Source organism: Mixophyes fleayi, chromosome 1 (assembly GCF_038048845.1).
Source record: "Mixophyes fleayi isolate aMixFle1 chromosome 1, aMixFle1.hap1, whole genome shotgun sequence".
In the NCBI taxonomy this organism is placed as follows: Eukaryota; Metazoa; Chordata; class Amphibia; order Anura; family Limnodynastidae; genus Mixophyes; species Mixophyes fleayi.
The window spans coordinates 429,447,756-429,461,661 of record NC_134402.1 but is presented as its reverse complement, the minus strand read 5'-3'; positions in this window follow the sequence as shown (position 1 = coordinate 429,461,661).

The window sequence follows — 13,906 nt, the reverse complement described above, 5'->3', positions numbered from 1 at the left end:
TGGAACTCAGCAAGGACAGAGCACTGGACTGATGCACCACTGGACCTCAGCAATGACTTTTTTTGATTATTTTTTTTTAAAGGATTTTTGTAGAATTTTTTTTTTTTTTTCTTTTTATGGAAGAATTTTTAATAGTTTTAAAATAAATATGCACTTAGCAGAACAAAGCACAGGACAAAAGCACCTCTGGACTCAGCAAGGACAGAGCACTGGCAAAAGCACCACTGGACTCAGCAGGACAGAGCACTGGACTGATGCACCACTGGACTCAGCAAGGACAGAGCACTGGACTGATGCACCACTGGACTCAGCAAGGACAGAGCACTGGACTGATGCACCACTGGACTCAGCAAGGACAGAGCACTGGACTGATGCACCACTGGACTCAGCAAGGACATAGCACTGGACTGATGCACCACTGGACTCAGCAATGACTTTTTTGATTATTTTTTTTATATTTTTTTTAAAGGATTTTTGTAGAATTTTTCTTTTTTTTTTCTTTTTATGGAAGAATTTTTAATACTTTTAAAATAAATATGCACTTAGCAGAACAAAGCACAGGACAAAAGCACCGCTGGACTCAGCAAGGACAGAGCACAGGACTGATGCACCACTGGACTCAGCAGGACAGAGCACAGGACAAAAGTGTAACGCCCCCTGCGGGGAAAGACAGGGACAGACGCAACAGAAAATAACTCACCTTGTAAACGATGGTCACCTCCAGTCCGCTTCTGATTTCCCAGCTGCGATCCGATCCCAGCAGATCCGCAGCCACCTCCAATCACGTCCCTCTAAGATAGAGGCAGAGATTACGGCCGTGCCTACCAGGTAAGGGCTGTCCGAGACTACGGCAAAGGACAAGGACACGGTCAGTCCAAGCTCCTTGCCGCCTCCTCACTTTGTTCTTGCCAAGACGCGGGGGACTACAGGCACTGAAGGCCAAGACTAATCCGAGGACTAATCCCGCCTCAAGTACCTCACACACCTGCCGGTGAGGGCCTAACCGAAAGGGGGAATCGAGCGTGATACTCACCGGGACACTCCCACTTCCGATCCGGTTCTCCTGCACCTCCCCGACTCCTGCGGATGACAAGAACACACAGCCTCCCTCTACGCTCTCCGTGAACTAAGATGGCACCCACAAAACTGGACTAACTACAACGGCGACCCGACCCTAACAACGTTCTAATGGTCGGCAACGCAACTAAGTCAAACACTAGGACTAACTAAATGTGGTGCACTAACGGAACTACTAGTTACACGCTACGGGGAACACCAGCCGGTGTTCACAGCCTAAACCGGAGGGCGGTTCCTAACCCCCTCACCCAGGTCGTACCAAGAAGCTGCCTTCTTGCTATGGAGTCACACACAGGCCCTAAGTACGGGTTCTTTAAGCCCGGCTGAGGCTCAGTAAAACAGCACACTAACCCGCGGGCCGACTGCCGCACGGAACAGCCCGATCGAACTGAACCGCCCGACTGCCTGTACTCGGGTATCTCACACGTGTCCCTACGTCCGGAACCACAGGTCCACCTGCACGGAACCGGCCTTGAGGACCCTTGATCAGAACCACGGCCGCCCCTGGAACTGCCTCAAGGTGTGCTGTACTGCCACCAACTCACTCAGCCACCCCCTCTGGGTACCAGTGTGACCCCGGGGACCTAAGGGACAGGGAAACTACATGTGTTCTCCCCTGACTATGTGTATGCTGGTACTTACACTTGTCCCCCACAGCACGGGTTAGCACAGGAAAACCACAGGAAACAAGAGCCTACCTTTAATGGGGGCCTGACGTCTTGCCCCTGGACACAGTTAGAAAGCACACCAAAATACTGTAATGTAAACTACACTCGCCACACAGACAGAATAAATAGATACAGTATACAGTACCTTGCCCGCTACTTACCCGAACACACCGCTGCTAGCCAACCAGCAGGTTGCTACAGCACCACAGGAGCCTACGCTCGACCGTACCTCCTAACCACGTGTGCTCACCTCACACAGGACCGCGCCTACTCTCACGAGGCTCCCACGCCTCTACCTCACACCACCAGGGCCTTATGCCCTACACACCATGGGTCTCTGCCCAGCTACACACAGAGCCTTCTGCTCTGACTAATGGGCCTCAGCCCCCTCTCTAACTCAGGGCTCTGAGCCCACTCACTGGGGCCTTATGCCCTACTACCTAGGGGTCCTAGCCCCTGCCTGAGGCCTGTGGCCTCCCTAACTAACTGAGGGCCTTGTGCCCTTAATAACCTACAGGCTACCAGCCTCTAACCAGGCCCTCTGGCCTTCCTATGGCCTCTAGGCCACTAACTACCTAAGGGCCTTGTGCCCTTGTACCTCTGGGGCTCAGAGTCCCCCTCTCTATCTAACAGGGGCTTGTCCCCTTTTATATCGATATACTAATGGCCTACTGGCCCACTACTTCGTTGGGGCCTAGTGCCCAGGTCCCTGGGCCTTGTGCCCCTACTTTACAGTGCCACGGGCCTTGTGCCCGAATGTGCCCACGGGCCTAGTGCCCGAACTTAACGTTGAGTATACTTACCTGCTCTGCGCAGGATACTCAACTTGACACGCCGTCTTCTTCCTTTCTTCTCCGGGTCTTCCAGACCCTCCAGCCGGCGGCGCCTCTTCTCCGCTTCGGCGCTGGGTCTCCAGTTGCAGCTGGGGCGGGGGCGCTCTCAGCCCTGACAAGGGCTCCCCGCCGGCGATCTCCGCTCCGGCGGCTTGCTTGGAGTCTTCTGGCGGCAGGGTAGCTCACGGCCCTTACAAGGGCCCCCTGCCGCCGCTGCCGCTGGTCTTCTTGCTGGACGTCTTGCAGAGACGTCCTCTCTCTTCTCCGCCGACGGACTTCTGGCAAAATGGCGCCACCCGGCGACTTATATAGTCGTCGGCGTGACGTCATCCGCCGGCGCGAGCGCTGATTGGCTCGCGTCGGCGCCAATCTTTTGAATGGCCGGGCGCGAGCCGCGATTGGCTCGCGCATCCAGCCGCTGATTGGCCAGCGGGGAAAGATGAGCCCTGATTGGCTCATCCTTCCCCCGCGCACAGGACCTGCAAGAAAGAAGTTATACTCACCGCCGCTGGATCGATGGACGGGTAAGTTCTTCTTCTCTTCTTTCCTGTAGCTGGGCACCATCAGGGATCTCTTCAGCCCCTCCAGGGGCACAGCGCTGCCGGATATCTTCGCCCTCTTCACGGGCACCGGCTCTGACATCTTCTGTCCCTCCACATTTCCGCCGCCTTTTTCCATTGTGGTCCCCACACCTCCAAGGGTCGCTTACCGGCATCCCTGACTTGCGTCCACCGGGTCCTTCGCGGTAAAGCCCTCTCGCGCAGGATCCACACCATCCTGGCAACTTCCTCGCCCGAAGTCGGTATCCAGGGAGTCTCTTCCTCGGCACCTGCCGGAACCTCCCATCCGTCCGATACCTCCTCGGTTGTGCGGGAAGCTTCTTCAGAAGGTGACAACATCCACCACTCTCCAGCTGCGCTCTCTAAAGTACAGTCTTCTTCAGGCAGTACTTCTTCAGCAGCTCTCTCTTCCGGGGTACTGATGGCTTCGATCCTCTCAGGTACCACCGGGCAGACATCTTCACATGTCTCCGGACACAGCGTTGCCCCGTGGAGGGTCTGCTCAGTTCTCCCTTCGTCTTCAGGGACCAACTCTTCCACAGCCACGGACAAGTCGTCTGACGTATCCGACGTCTCCAATACCCCGGCTCCAGCATCCGGCTGACGCGGGTATTCCTGTCGCGAATCTTGCTTGGACGAGACGATCTCCTGCGATCCAACAGTCAGCAGGCTCTGCCGATCCTTCCCTCCAGATTCCGACTTCTCTTGAGACCATGGATGAAAGGCTTCCTCGTCCTTCCACTCGAAGACTTCTACGTCTTCCCATTCATCGGAGACTTCTTCGTCCTCCCATTCATCAAAGAGCTCCTCGGCAACTGGGCACTGGTATGCGAAGTGTCCAGGCAACCCACACTTCCAGCACAGCATTTCTTCCACCGGTTGCCGTTTAGTACCTTTGTTCTTCTTCTTCCTTGTCTCACAACGTTCCAGGATTTGCTTCGTGAACGCTGCCACTTCGTCACGAGAGATGACACAGCTGTATCCCTCGTACAGCGGAATGATCCCCCGATGAGCCATCGTTGATCCTGCCGACTACGCCAAAATGTAACGCCCCCTGCGGGGAAAGACAGGGACAGACGCAACAGAAAATAACTCACCTTGTAAACGATGGTCACCTCCAGTCCGCTTCTGATTTCCCAGCTGCGATCCGATCCCAGCAGATCCGCAGCCACCTCCAATCACGTCCCTCTAAGATAGAGGCAGAGATTACGGCCGTGCCTACCAGGTAAGGGCTGTCCGAGACTACGGCAAAGGACAAGGACACGGTCAGTCCAAGCTCCTTGCCGCCTCCTCACTTTGTTCTTGCCAAGACGCGGGGGACTACAGGCACTGAAGGCCAAGACTAATCCGAGGACTAATCCCGCCTCAAGTACCTCACACACCTGCCGGTGAGGGCCTAACCGAAAGGGGGAATCGAGCGTGATACTCACCGGGACACTCCCACTTCCGATCCGGTTCTCCTGCACCTCCCCGACTCCTGCGGATGACAAGAACACACAGCCTCCCTCTACGCTCTCCGTGAACTAAGATGGCACCCACAAAACTGGACTAACTACAACGGCGACCCGACCCTAACAACGTTCTAATGGTCGGCAACGCAACTAAGTCAAACACTAGGACTAACTAAATGTGGTGCACTAACGGAACTACTAGTTACACGCTACGGGGAACACCAGCCGGTGTTCACAGCCTAAACCGGAGGGCGGTTCCTAACCCCCTCACCCAGGTCGTACCAAGAAGCTGCCTTCTTGCTATGGAGTCACACACAGGCCCTAAGTACGGGTTCTTTAAGCCCGGCTGAGGCTCAGTAAAACAGCACACTAACCCGCGGGCCGACTGCCGCACGGAACAGCCGATCGAACTGAACCGCCCGACTGCCTGTACTCGGGTATCTCACACGTGTCCCTACGTCCGGAACCACAGGTCCACCTGCACGGAACCGGCCTTGAGGACCCTTGATCAGAACCACGGCCGCCCCTGGAACTGCCTCAAGGTGTGCTGTACTGCCACCAACTCACTCAGCCACCCCCTCTGGGTACCAGTGTGACCCCGGGGACCTAAGGGACAGGGAAACTACATGTGTTCTCCCCTGACTATGTGTATGCTGGTACTTACACTTGTCCCCCACAGCACGGGTTAGCACAGGAAAACCACAGGAAACAAGAGCCTACCTTTAATGGGGGCCTGACGTCTTGCCCCTGGACACAGTTAGAAAGCACACCAAAATACTGTAATGTAAACTACACTCGCCACACAGACAGAATAAATAGATACAGTATACAGTACCTTGCCCGCTACTTACCCGAACACACCGCTGCTAGCCAACCAGCAGGTTGCTACAGCACCACAGGAGCCTACGCTCGACCGTACCTCCTAACCACGTGTGCTCACCTCACACAGGACCGCGCCTACTCTCACGAGGCTCCCACGCCTCTACCTCACACCACCAGGGCCTTATGCCCTACACACCATGGGTCTCTGCCCAGCTACACACAGAGCCTTCTGCTCTAACTAATGGGCCTCAGCCCCCTCTCTAACTCAGGGCTCTGAGCCCACTCACTGGGGCCTTATGCCCTACTACCTAGGGGTCCTAGCCCCTGCCTGAGGCCTGTGGCCTCCCTAACTAACTGAGGGCCTTGTGCCCTTGTACCTCTGGGGCTCAGAGTCCCCCTCTCTATCTAACAGGGGCTTGTCCCCTTTTATATCGATATACTAATGGCCTACTGGCCCACTACTTCGTTGGGGCCTAGTGCCCAGGTCCCTGGGCCTTGTGCCCCTACTTTACAGTGCCACGGGCCTTGTGCCCGAATGTGCCCACGGGCCTAGTGCCCGAACTTAACCTTGAGTATACTTACCTGCTCTGCGCAGGATACTCAACTTGACACGCCGTCTTCTTCCTTTCTTCTCCGGGTCTTCCAGACCCTCCAGCCGGCGGCGCCTCTTCTCCGCTTCGGCGCTGGGTCTCCAGTTGCAGCTGGGGCGGGGGCGCTCTCAGCCCTGACAAGGGCTCCCCGCCGGCGATCTCCGCTCCGGCGGCTTGCTTGGAGTCTTCTGGCGGCAGGGTAGCTCACGGCCCTTACAAGGGCCCCCTGCCGCCGCTGCCGCTGGTCTTCTTGCTGGACGTCTTGCAGAGACGTCCTCTCTCTTCTCCGCCGACGGACTTCTGGCAAAATGGCGCCACCCGGCGACTTATATAGTCGCCGGCGTGACGTCATCCGCCGGCGCGAGCGCTGATTGGCTCGCGTCGGCGCCAATCTTTTGAATGGCCGGGCGCGAGCCGCGATTGGCTCGCGCATCCAGCCGCTGATTGGCCAGTGGGGAAAGATGAGCCCTGATTGGCTCATCCTTCCCCCGCGCACAGGACCTGCAAGAAAGAAGTTATACTCACCGCCGCTGGATCGATGGACGGGTAAGTTCTTCTTCTCTTCTTTCCTGTAGCTGGGCACCATCGGGGACCTCTTCAGCCCCTCCAGGGGCACAGCGCTGCCGGATATCTTCGCCCTCTTCACGGGCACCGGCTCTGACATCTTCTGTCCCTCCACAAAAGCACCACTGGACTCAGCAGGACAGATCACTGGCAAAAGCACCACTGGACTCAGCAGGACAGAGCACAGCACAGCACCACTGGACTCAGCAGGACAGAGCAGAGCACAGCACAGCACAGCTCAGCACAGCACAGCACAGCACGAGAAATAACAGGACAGAGGACCACCTAACACACCCTCCCTCTTCCCTGATCAATGCCGGAGTGAAGATGGTGGCAGCAAGCAGGGAATTTAAAGGTTCCGAGTATCGCGAGATCGGACAGCGGGATTATGACTCAGAGCCTCGTTTTAAGTTTCAGAATCGGCGGGAATACCCGGACAGTGCTCGGATCTGACTTGGATCCGCACTGTTCGGGGGGGCTCGGATTCCAGGAATCCGAGTCCGCTCATCCTTAATTTTAACAGATTTCTTTCCCATCCCATCCATATGATCTATCTTAGCATTGCAGGCCATTTGTTTTTCACCAACGTGCAATATGCTTACGTATCACATCTGTTACAAATCGAAGCAATATATATTCGTGTTTAATAAAGTATTTAGGGCACTACCCGTTTACATTTAAATGCTTCATCTAACTGGAGTGTTTGACACCAGTGTAAAGGATGCAACCGCATATACCAAGGGCTAGATTTTCTAAACTATGGGTTTGAAAAATGGAGATGTTGCCTATATCAACCAATCAGATTCTAGTTATCATTCATTTAGCACATTCTACAAGATGACAGCTAGAATCTGAAGCTGATTGGTTGCTATAGGCAACATCTCCACTTTTTCAAACTTGCAGTTTAGTAAATATACCCCCAAATGTTTATACCTGCTTAATATTTGATGCTGCATTGTTAACTTACATTTCAAAGTTCAACTATTGAATTTTAAGGTTTGTAATTCAAAAAAAATGTAAAAATATAAATTTAAAGAACAGCGAATGAAATATTCAAAATTTTGCAACCACCAAAACCTCCATCTGTTCTTAATAAGAACTTCTTTATTTTTCTTTTCTAATCTTTTTGCATCTTGAGGTTATTATTTGGTCTCTTTGTCAAAACTATAAGGAGTCCAAAAAATCTGACGCTCCCCAAAGTGTATTGTTTGGTGAAGTGTGATTTGAAACAGGCTGTTTTCATTTGGCACATTCTGTGGGCAGAAACCCCGCTGGAAAAGAATCAGCAGGAATCTAAAAACAATAATAGAGAAATTTGGGAATCTCAGTCATATTTCCCAGCAGCCCAAAATGCAAGTCATGTGCTATAAACAAACTCTTTCAAATGCCAAAGGGGGCGCGGATTTCTTGTGGTTGATTGTGTGCATGTTGTCTCCCGCCTGTGCCTCTTTCATCAGCTCTTCTTTGTGAGATGTCCCCATCCCCAACCCCAGTCACTTGCTGCCATCTACAAGAGCGGCACGTTAAAGAATAACTCGGAAAGTGACAGACATATCATATTAGCAGCAGGCATCTACCTTGTAAGATGTGAAATAACGTCTTAAAATAATATTAGACATTCAAAAAGAGTCAGTGAACTTTGCATTATTTTATTACGTGGCCTCTATGACCGTCATGCCCTTTAGCTTTATAATTAAAAGGAACTCTTAGAAATTCCTCTCGATTAGCAGTCATTTAATAATGAAATGATAAAATACAGTTATAGCAATAGGAAAATTAAGCTGCAAGATTTTATACAAATAGAAGTCCAGTGAATCTGTGAATACCTACTTTGTCTTGTATTAATGTGAAGAGGTGCCTGACCGAAGATCTCAACTTACCGGTTTGTTGATGTCGGGGAACAGGTAAGCCTTCAGCGTCTTCCTCTGGACCAATCAGAAGTCATCATGGCTGTTTGTGCCTTTGACTTAATATATTCATTGTATAGTATTCTCTGTTTTCCTGTGCCATGTGTTCATAGCACCCATTAGTCAGGCCCCCATTAAAGATTGGCTGAGGTGATGGTTCCATTACTGCTTTTCTGGTAACTTAGGTCTTATGTGCTTATATTGCTTTGTTTTGTCTAGTTTGCATTGTTGCTGTTATAGATGTAGTCCCAGTTGTGTACTACACCTAGTCTGTAGTGGTGCAGTATAGTGACAACATAGTTGTAGTCAAGGTCATTGCTCCCTTGGTTGACCTTGTCCGATAAACATATGCTGGAGGTAGAAAGGTCATGAGAAGACCTTTAAAAAAAAAAGAATAAAAAAGGTATTTTTCTAAGTAATGAACCCATCGGCTCTGCTCTTTTCCTGCACACTACTGATCTTTATAAAGGAACTCGGAATATACGTCTTTCTATGTTGATATTAATCAGGATTCCACACATCTAGTGGCTACTGGTTGTAATAGTATATTAGTGAACTAATTAAGAATGGACAACAAAAATTCTTTCTTGCTTTTAAAATCAAAGTGTTTCAATCTGAAGGCAGTTGTGCAATGGTCAGTATCAGTGACATCTGAACTATTTAGGGAATTTAGACTGTAAGCTTCAATGGGACAGGGAATTAGGGGCGTTATATAAATAGCAGCTGCTGCTACTGATGATGACAGTGTAGTATACATAGAATGTAGTGTATATAAAGTGTGAGTTGTCTGGGCCCTGCCCCCTAGATTAGGGCAAAGTTCTGACTGAACAGTACAGGTGGGGAAGTACCAAATTTAGGACTGCTGTAACAGAACCAGTTGACAGACAGTCCTGCTCTTTGTTCTTGCAATTGTAGCTACCTAGGGCCTGATTCATTAAGGATCTTAACTAGCACACAAATATCAACTTTAAATTTCAGTGTACAAATAAGCAATCAAGTATTTGTGTGCTACAGTCAGTATTTAACTTATGTGCAAAACAGAAAACTAATTTGCACCCCTTGCATTGTAACATGGTTTTGTCCAGGAGACTGAAATAAGAAGTTTCTCAAGTTAAGATCCTTAATGAATCAGGCCCTAAATTATTACTATTTACATCTAATCAATTGCCCTACTTCTCCTCAAACTCTGCCCCATATTCAATTAATAGCCCCCAAGCAACCCAAGAGCAAGTGTAGCAATTTGCAGAGTGATGCAGCAGATGTGCGGCGACGAGAGGCAAAGATCATCTTGCCGCAGCGTTTAGAATGGATCGAAGTGGAAACAGAAGAATGAAGGGAATGCCAGATAGTGGGAGGTTGCAGTAGTTAAGGTGGGAGATTATGACAAAGTCAATAATAGTTTTGTTTGCAACTTGGGTAAAGCCATATTCTGGCAATATTTCAATAATACAGGATTGTGAGGGAGACTGGATGTGAGGAGTAAATTATGCTTGGTGTCACAGGTGAGACAAAGGCAGCAGACTGAGGAGACTGAATAAATTGTGGTGTTATCGCTGAAGGAGATTTGATGGGAGATTATGACACTGGGATGAGCCCTGTTTTTGACATGTTCAGTATTAATCGGGAGAGCCATGTGGAAATAGTAGAGAGACAATTAGTCACATTAGATATTAGATAGGAATTCAGGGGAGGAGAGGTAGATTTGGGTATTTCCGGTGTAGAGGTGATACTGGAGGTCGAATGAGCAAATTAGTTTGACCAAAAATGAAAAATAGAATAAAACAAGTGTCTGGTTTCTGTGGTTGGATGAAAACTTTGCACCTAAAAGCGATATTAGTAAATTGGCCCTAATGTGCTCCAACTAACAGGTTTCCTCACCTTGAGACTCAATATCCCTTTCATTTAGGTTGTTAGAACAACTCTTTAAATTATTAGATCTTTTGAGCAGAGTTCTCCCCCCTATTGGATCTCCATGTAGTGCAAATGTTAGAAAAATATAATTGTTCTAGTGCCCTGTAGGAACTGATTACGTTGTCCAGTGATTCTGGACATTCTGGTGCTGCATGGATCTCTAGTATTAATAATATTTAAAACAAATTCTGCCCATTGTCTGTGAAATGCTTTGTTTAAACATTATCGCTTGGTAAATTTATCTACCGTATGCCATGATAATCTGCCCACTCAGGGCACGGATTCATTTGAATCTATAACCAAGAAAGCAGAATAACAGCTTCGAGGAATAATTATAAAATGACAGTGGAAGCTGCAAATTTAATATATTTAATATTTAAAAACATATTTTAATAATACAGTTATAAAACATGCAAGAGTTTAAATTAAATGTAGTGCAAACACAATAAAACTATGGAATAGCCCTCATGGATATTCCTTTGCTGCTAGCCAGGGTGGTATTTTTCCCAGGTTGTCTAACTATAACTTTATTCAGAAATAATACTTTACTCTTAAAATGTAGCCAAGTAGCCTATTTGGTTTAACAATAGAAAAATAGGAAGGCAGTGAACTCTTATCTCACTTATGCGCTGGCTTCTGTTTCTGATTTGCCTGGTTGCAGGCGGCTCCCCTCGGCTCCCCGTCATCACAATGTCACTAGTCATTGCTCAGCATCGCAACGGGAGCTTACTGTCCACCATTTAAATGCAGACAGCTCCTCCTGGCTCCTCTTCATTGCAACATCATTGGTAAACGTTGCTACATCAATGTCCTGCAACGCAACAGGACTCACTGTCCCCCATTTTTGCAGAGAGTGAGCCCTGTCCAAACTGATAGGGGGAGGAGCAACCAAGCAGTGAGGTCCAACGGGGAATTCACTGGTACCCATTTAAAATCCCAAGTGTTTCAATCTGAAAACACTTGTGTGAGAATTGCATGAGGTGTCTATCTAGTCTGCAGCTAGCTGATGCTAGACTGCTTGCTACTGTACATGATTTTCCACCTTTTCATAAACTACTTGAATAAACTCGTTACAAATAATATAACAGGGGGATTGTAAGCTTGCACACAGGGTCTTCTTACCTCTCTGTCTGTCTGTATTAGCCAGTATTGCTTTATTGCTGTGCATGTTCCCAATTGTAAAGCGCTACGGAATTTTCTGGCACTATATAAATAAATGATCGTCATCATCATCAACAACATTTATTTATATAGCGCCAGCAGATTCCGTAGCACTTTACAATTGGGAACAAACAGTAATAAAACAATACTGGGTAATACATATATACAGAGAGGTAAGAGGCCCTGCTCACAAGCTTACAATCTATGGGACAATGGGAGTTTGATACACAAGGGTAAGTGCTACATCATATTGAATATTTTCAGCTAGAATGCAAAGGTAAAAAGTATTGAGTGGGCTGTGTGATCAGTCACACAGCAATGTTGGTCAGAGGGTTGTTGTCTTGTGTTAGCTGTGTAGAGGGTGGTACTAGGGTAACCTAGGGAGATTGAGATGGTGGTTGATGAATATTATAAGCTTGTCTGAAGGTTTTTAGAGGACGATTGAACATTAGAAGACTAGAGGAAAGCCTTATTGTGTGAGGGAGAGAGTTACACAAAGTGAGTGCAGCCCAAAAAAACTCCTGTAACTGTGAAAGGGAGGATGTGATAAGAGTAGAAGAGAGACGCAGATCTTGTGCAGAACGGAGGTGTCTAGTTGGGAGATATATTTAGACAAGTGAGGAGATGTATGTCGGTGCAATTTTCTTGATGGCCTTGTATGTTAGTAGAAGAATTTTATATTGTATTCGTTGAAAAACAGGCAACCATTGTTGAGACTGACAGAGTGGCTCAGCAGAGGAAGAACAATTTGCAAGTAAAATCAATCAAGCTGCTGCGTGCAAAATAAATTGTAGGGGTTTGAGTCTGTTTTATGATGATGATGATGATGATGATGATGATGATGATGAAGGTATCTCTACTTATTGTGGCAACACAAAGACTACAGATGATTTGACAAATGTTGTCTGGGTTGGTATAAAATTATTTTAAGATGAAAGAGTTGGATTTTTTGGTCTTTTGCCTAGGTATGATAATGTCCATATCATGGGCATGAGGTTGAGGTGGTACCACCAGTGACTGACTTACTTGGACACATACATCATTCTCCTCATTATCTTGTTCAAATACAACACATTGTAACATTTTCAGATCCACAATTTTCCCCCTCATCCTGTTGCAAGTTTTAAAGTAGCATCCTCGATTTACATGTCGAAATCATCATCATTAATGCTCATCCTCAGATTTCCAAATGAATGCAGTGGATGGCTAAACATTTATTTATCAACAGAATGTCATCAAAATTCAAATGTCGACAATATTATTAGGTCTACAATTCAAATGTAATCAGTATTATATTGTTAGGGTTAGAGATACACAGCCCAACACTTGGACATTAAAACCAAGAATTATTTTCTGCTCAAAGAAATACAGGCAGCTAATCTCTGTTTTACTGGCTTCACTAAGAAGCATAACAGTGTCAGTCTGTTGATAAAACTCAGGAATGTCAAAATGGCTCATCACGCTAACTCTCTCCCCAGGACTCATCATAGTGTGTGCATTTCGACTGGGGGAATTCCAACACATACCATGCTTTGCACACAAAACGTGGTTGTTCAGAAATCCAGGAGATGCTGTCTGTGGCCTGTAAAATTTCTGGGTATTTTCGGCATTCAATGACCGCATGTCATTATCATTGCAGATGCTGCAAAAAGAAAAAAAAACTGCCATGCCACCAACTGAAGTGAGAGGGTATGCGTTCAAATGCCAGAAATTCATTTGGTCAACGTTCAGAAAGTCGACAACATTTGGTCGACATCTCAAGTATCAACAGTGTTATTAGGTGGACAATTCACATGGTCAACAGTATTATTAGGTTGAAAATTCACATGGGCGGCCATATTATTAGGTTGATAATTCAAATGTAGACAGCAATATTGTTAGGAACTCCTCAGCCGGCACAACAAAACTCGGAATCTACTCTGAAAGCCTGGTGTTTGCTGGAACCCCTAGTGGTGGGGACAGACTTGGCTGCAGGCTGACAGAGGGTCGAGAATCGATACCAGCTAAGGAGAACCCAGGGATGGAATGATTGGCGGACAGCAGCGTGGGGTTCAGGCAGAGTCGATGCCAGCAGCAGACAGCGTATAGTACAGAGAAAACCAAGGTCAGAGGTCACAGGCACAGGTTCGGAATCCAGGGACAGGCGAAAGGTCAGGGGCACAGGCAGAGGAGCAGAATCTGGGTTCAAGCAAATGGTCAGGGTCAGAAGTGTAGGTTCAAGGTCCAGGAACAAGCGAGGGTCATACACGGGAAGTCTATCATAGGTTTACACCAAGCACGGAGGGAACAAGCAGGCAGCAGAACTGTAATCAGGACGCTATAACCGGCAGTGAGGCCCAGTCCTCACTGCCTTAAATAGTAC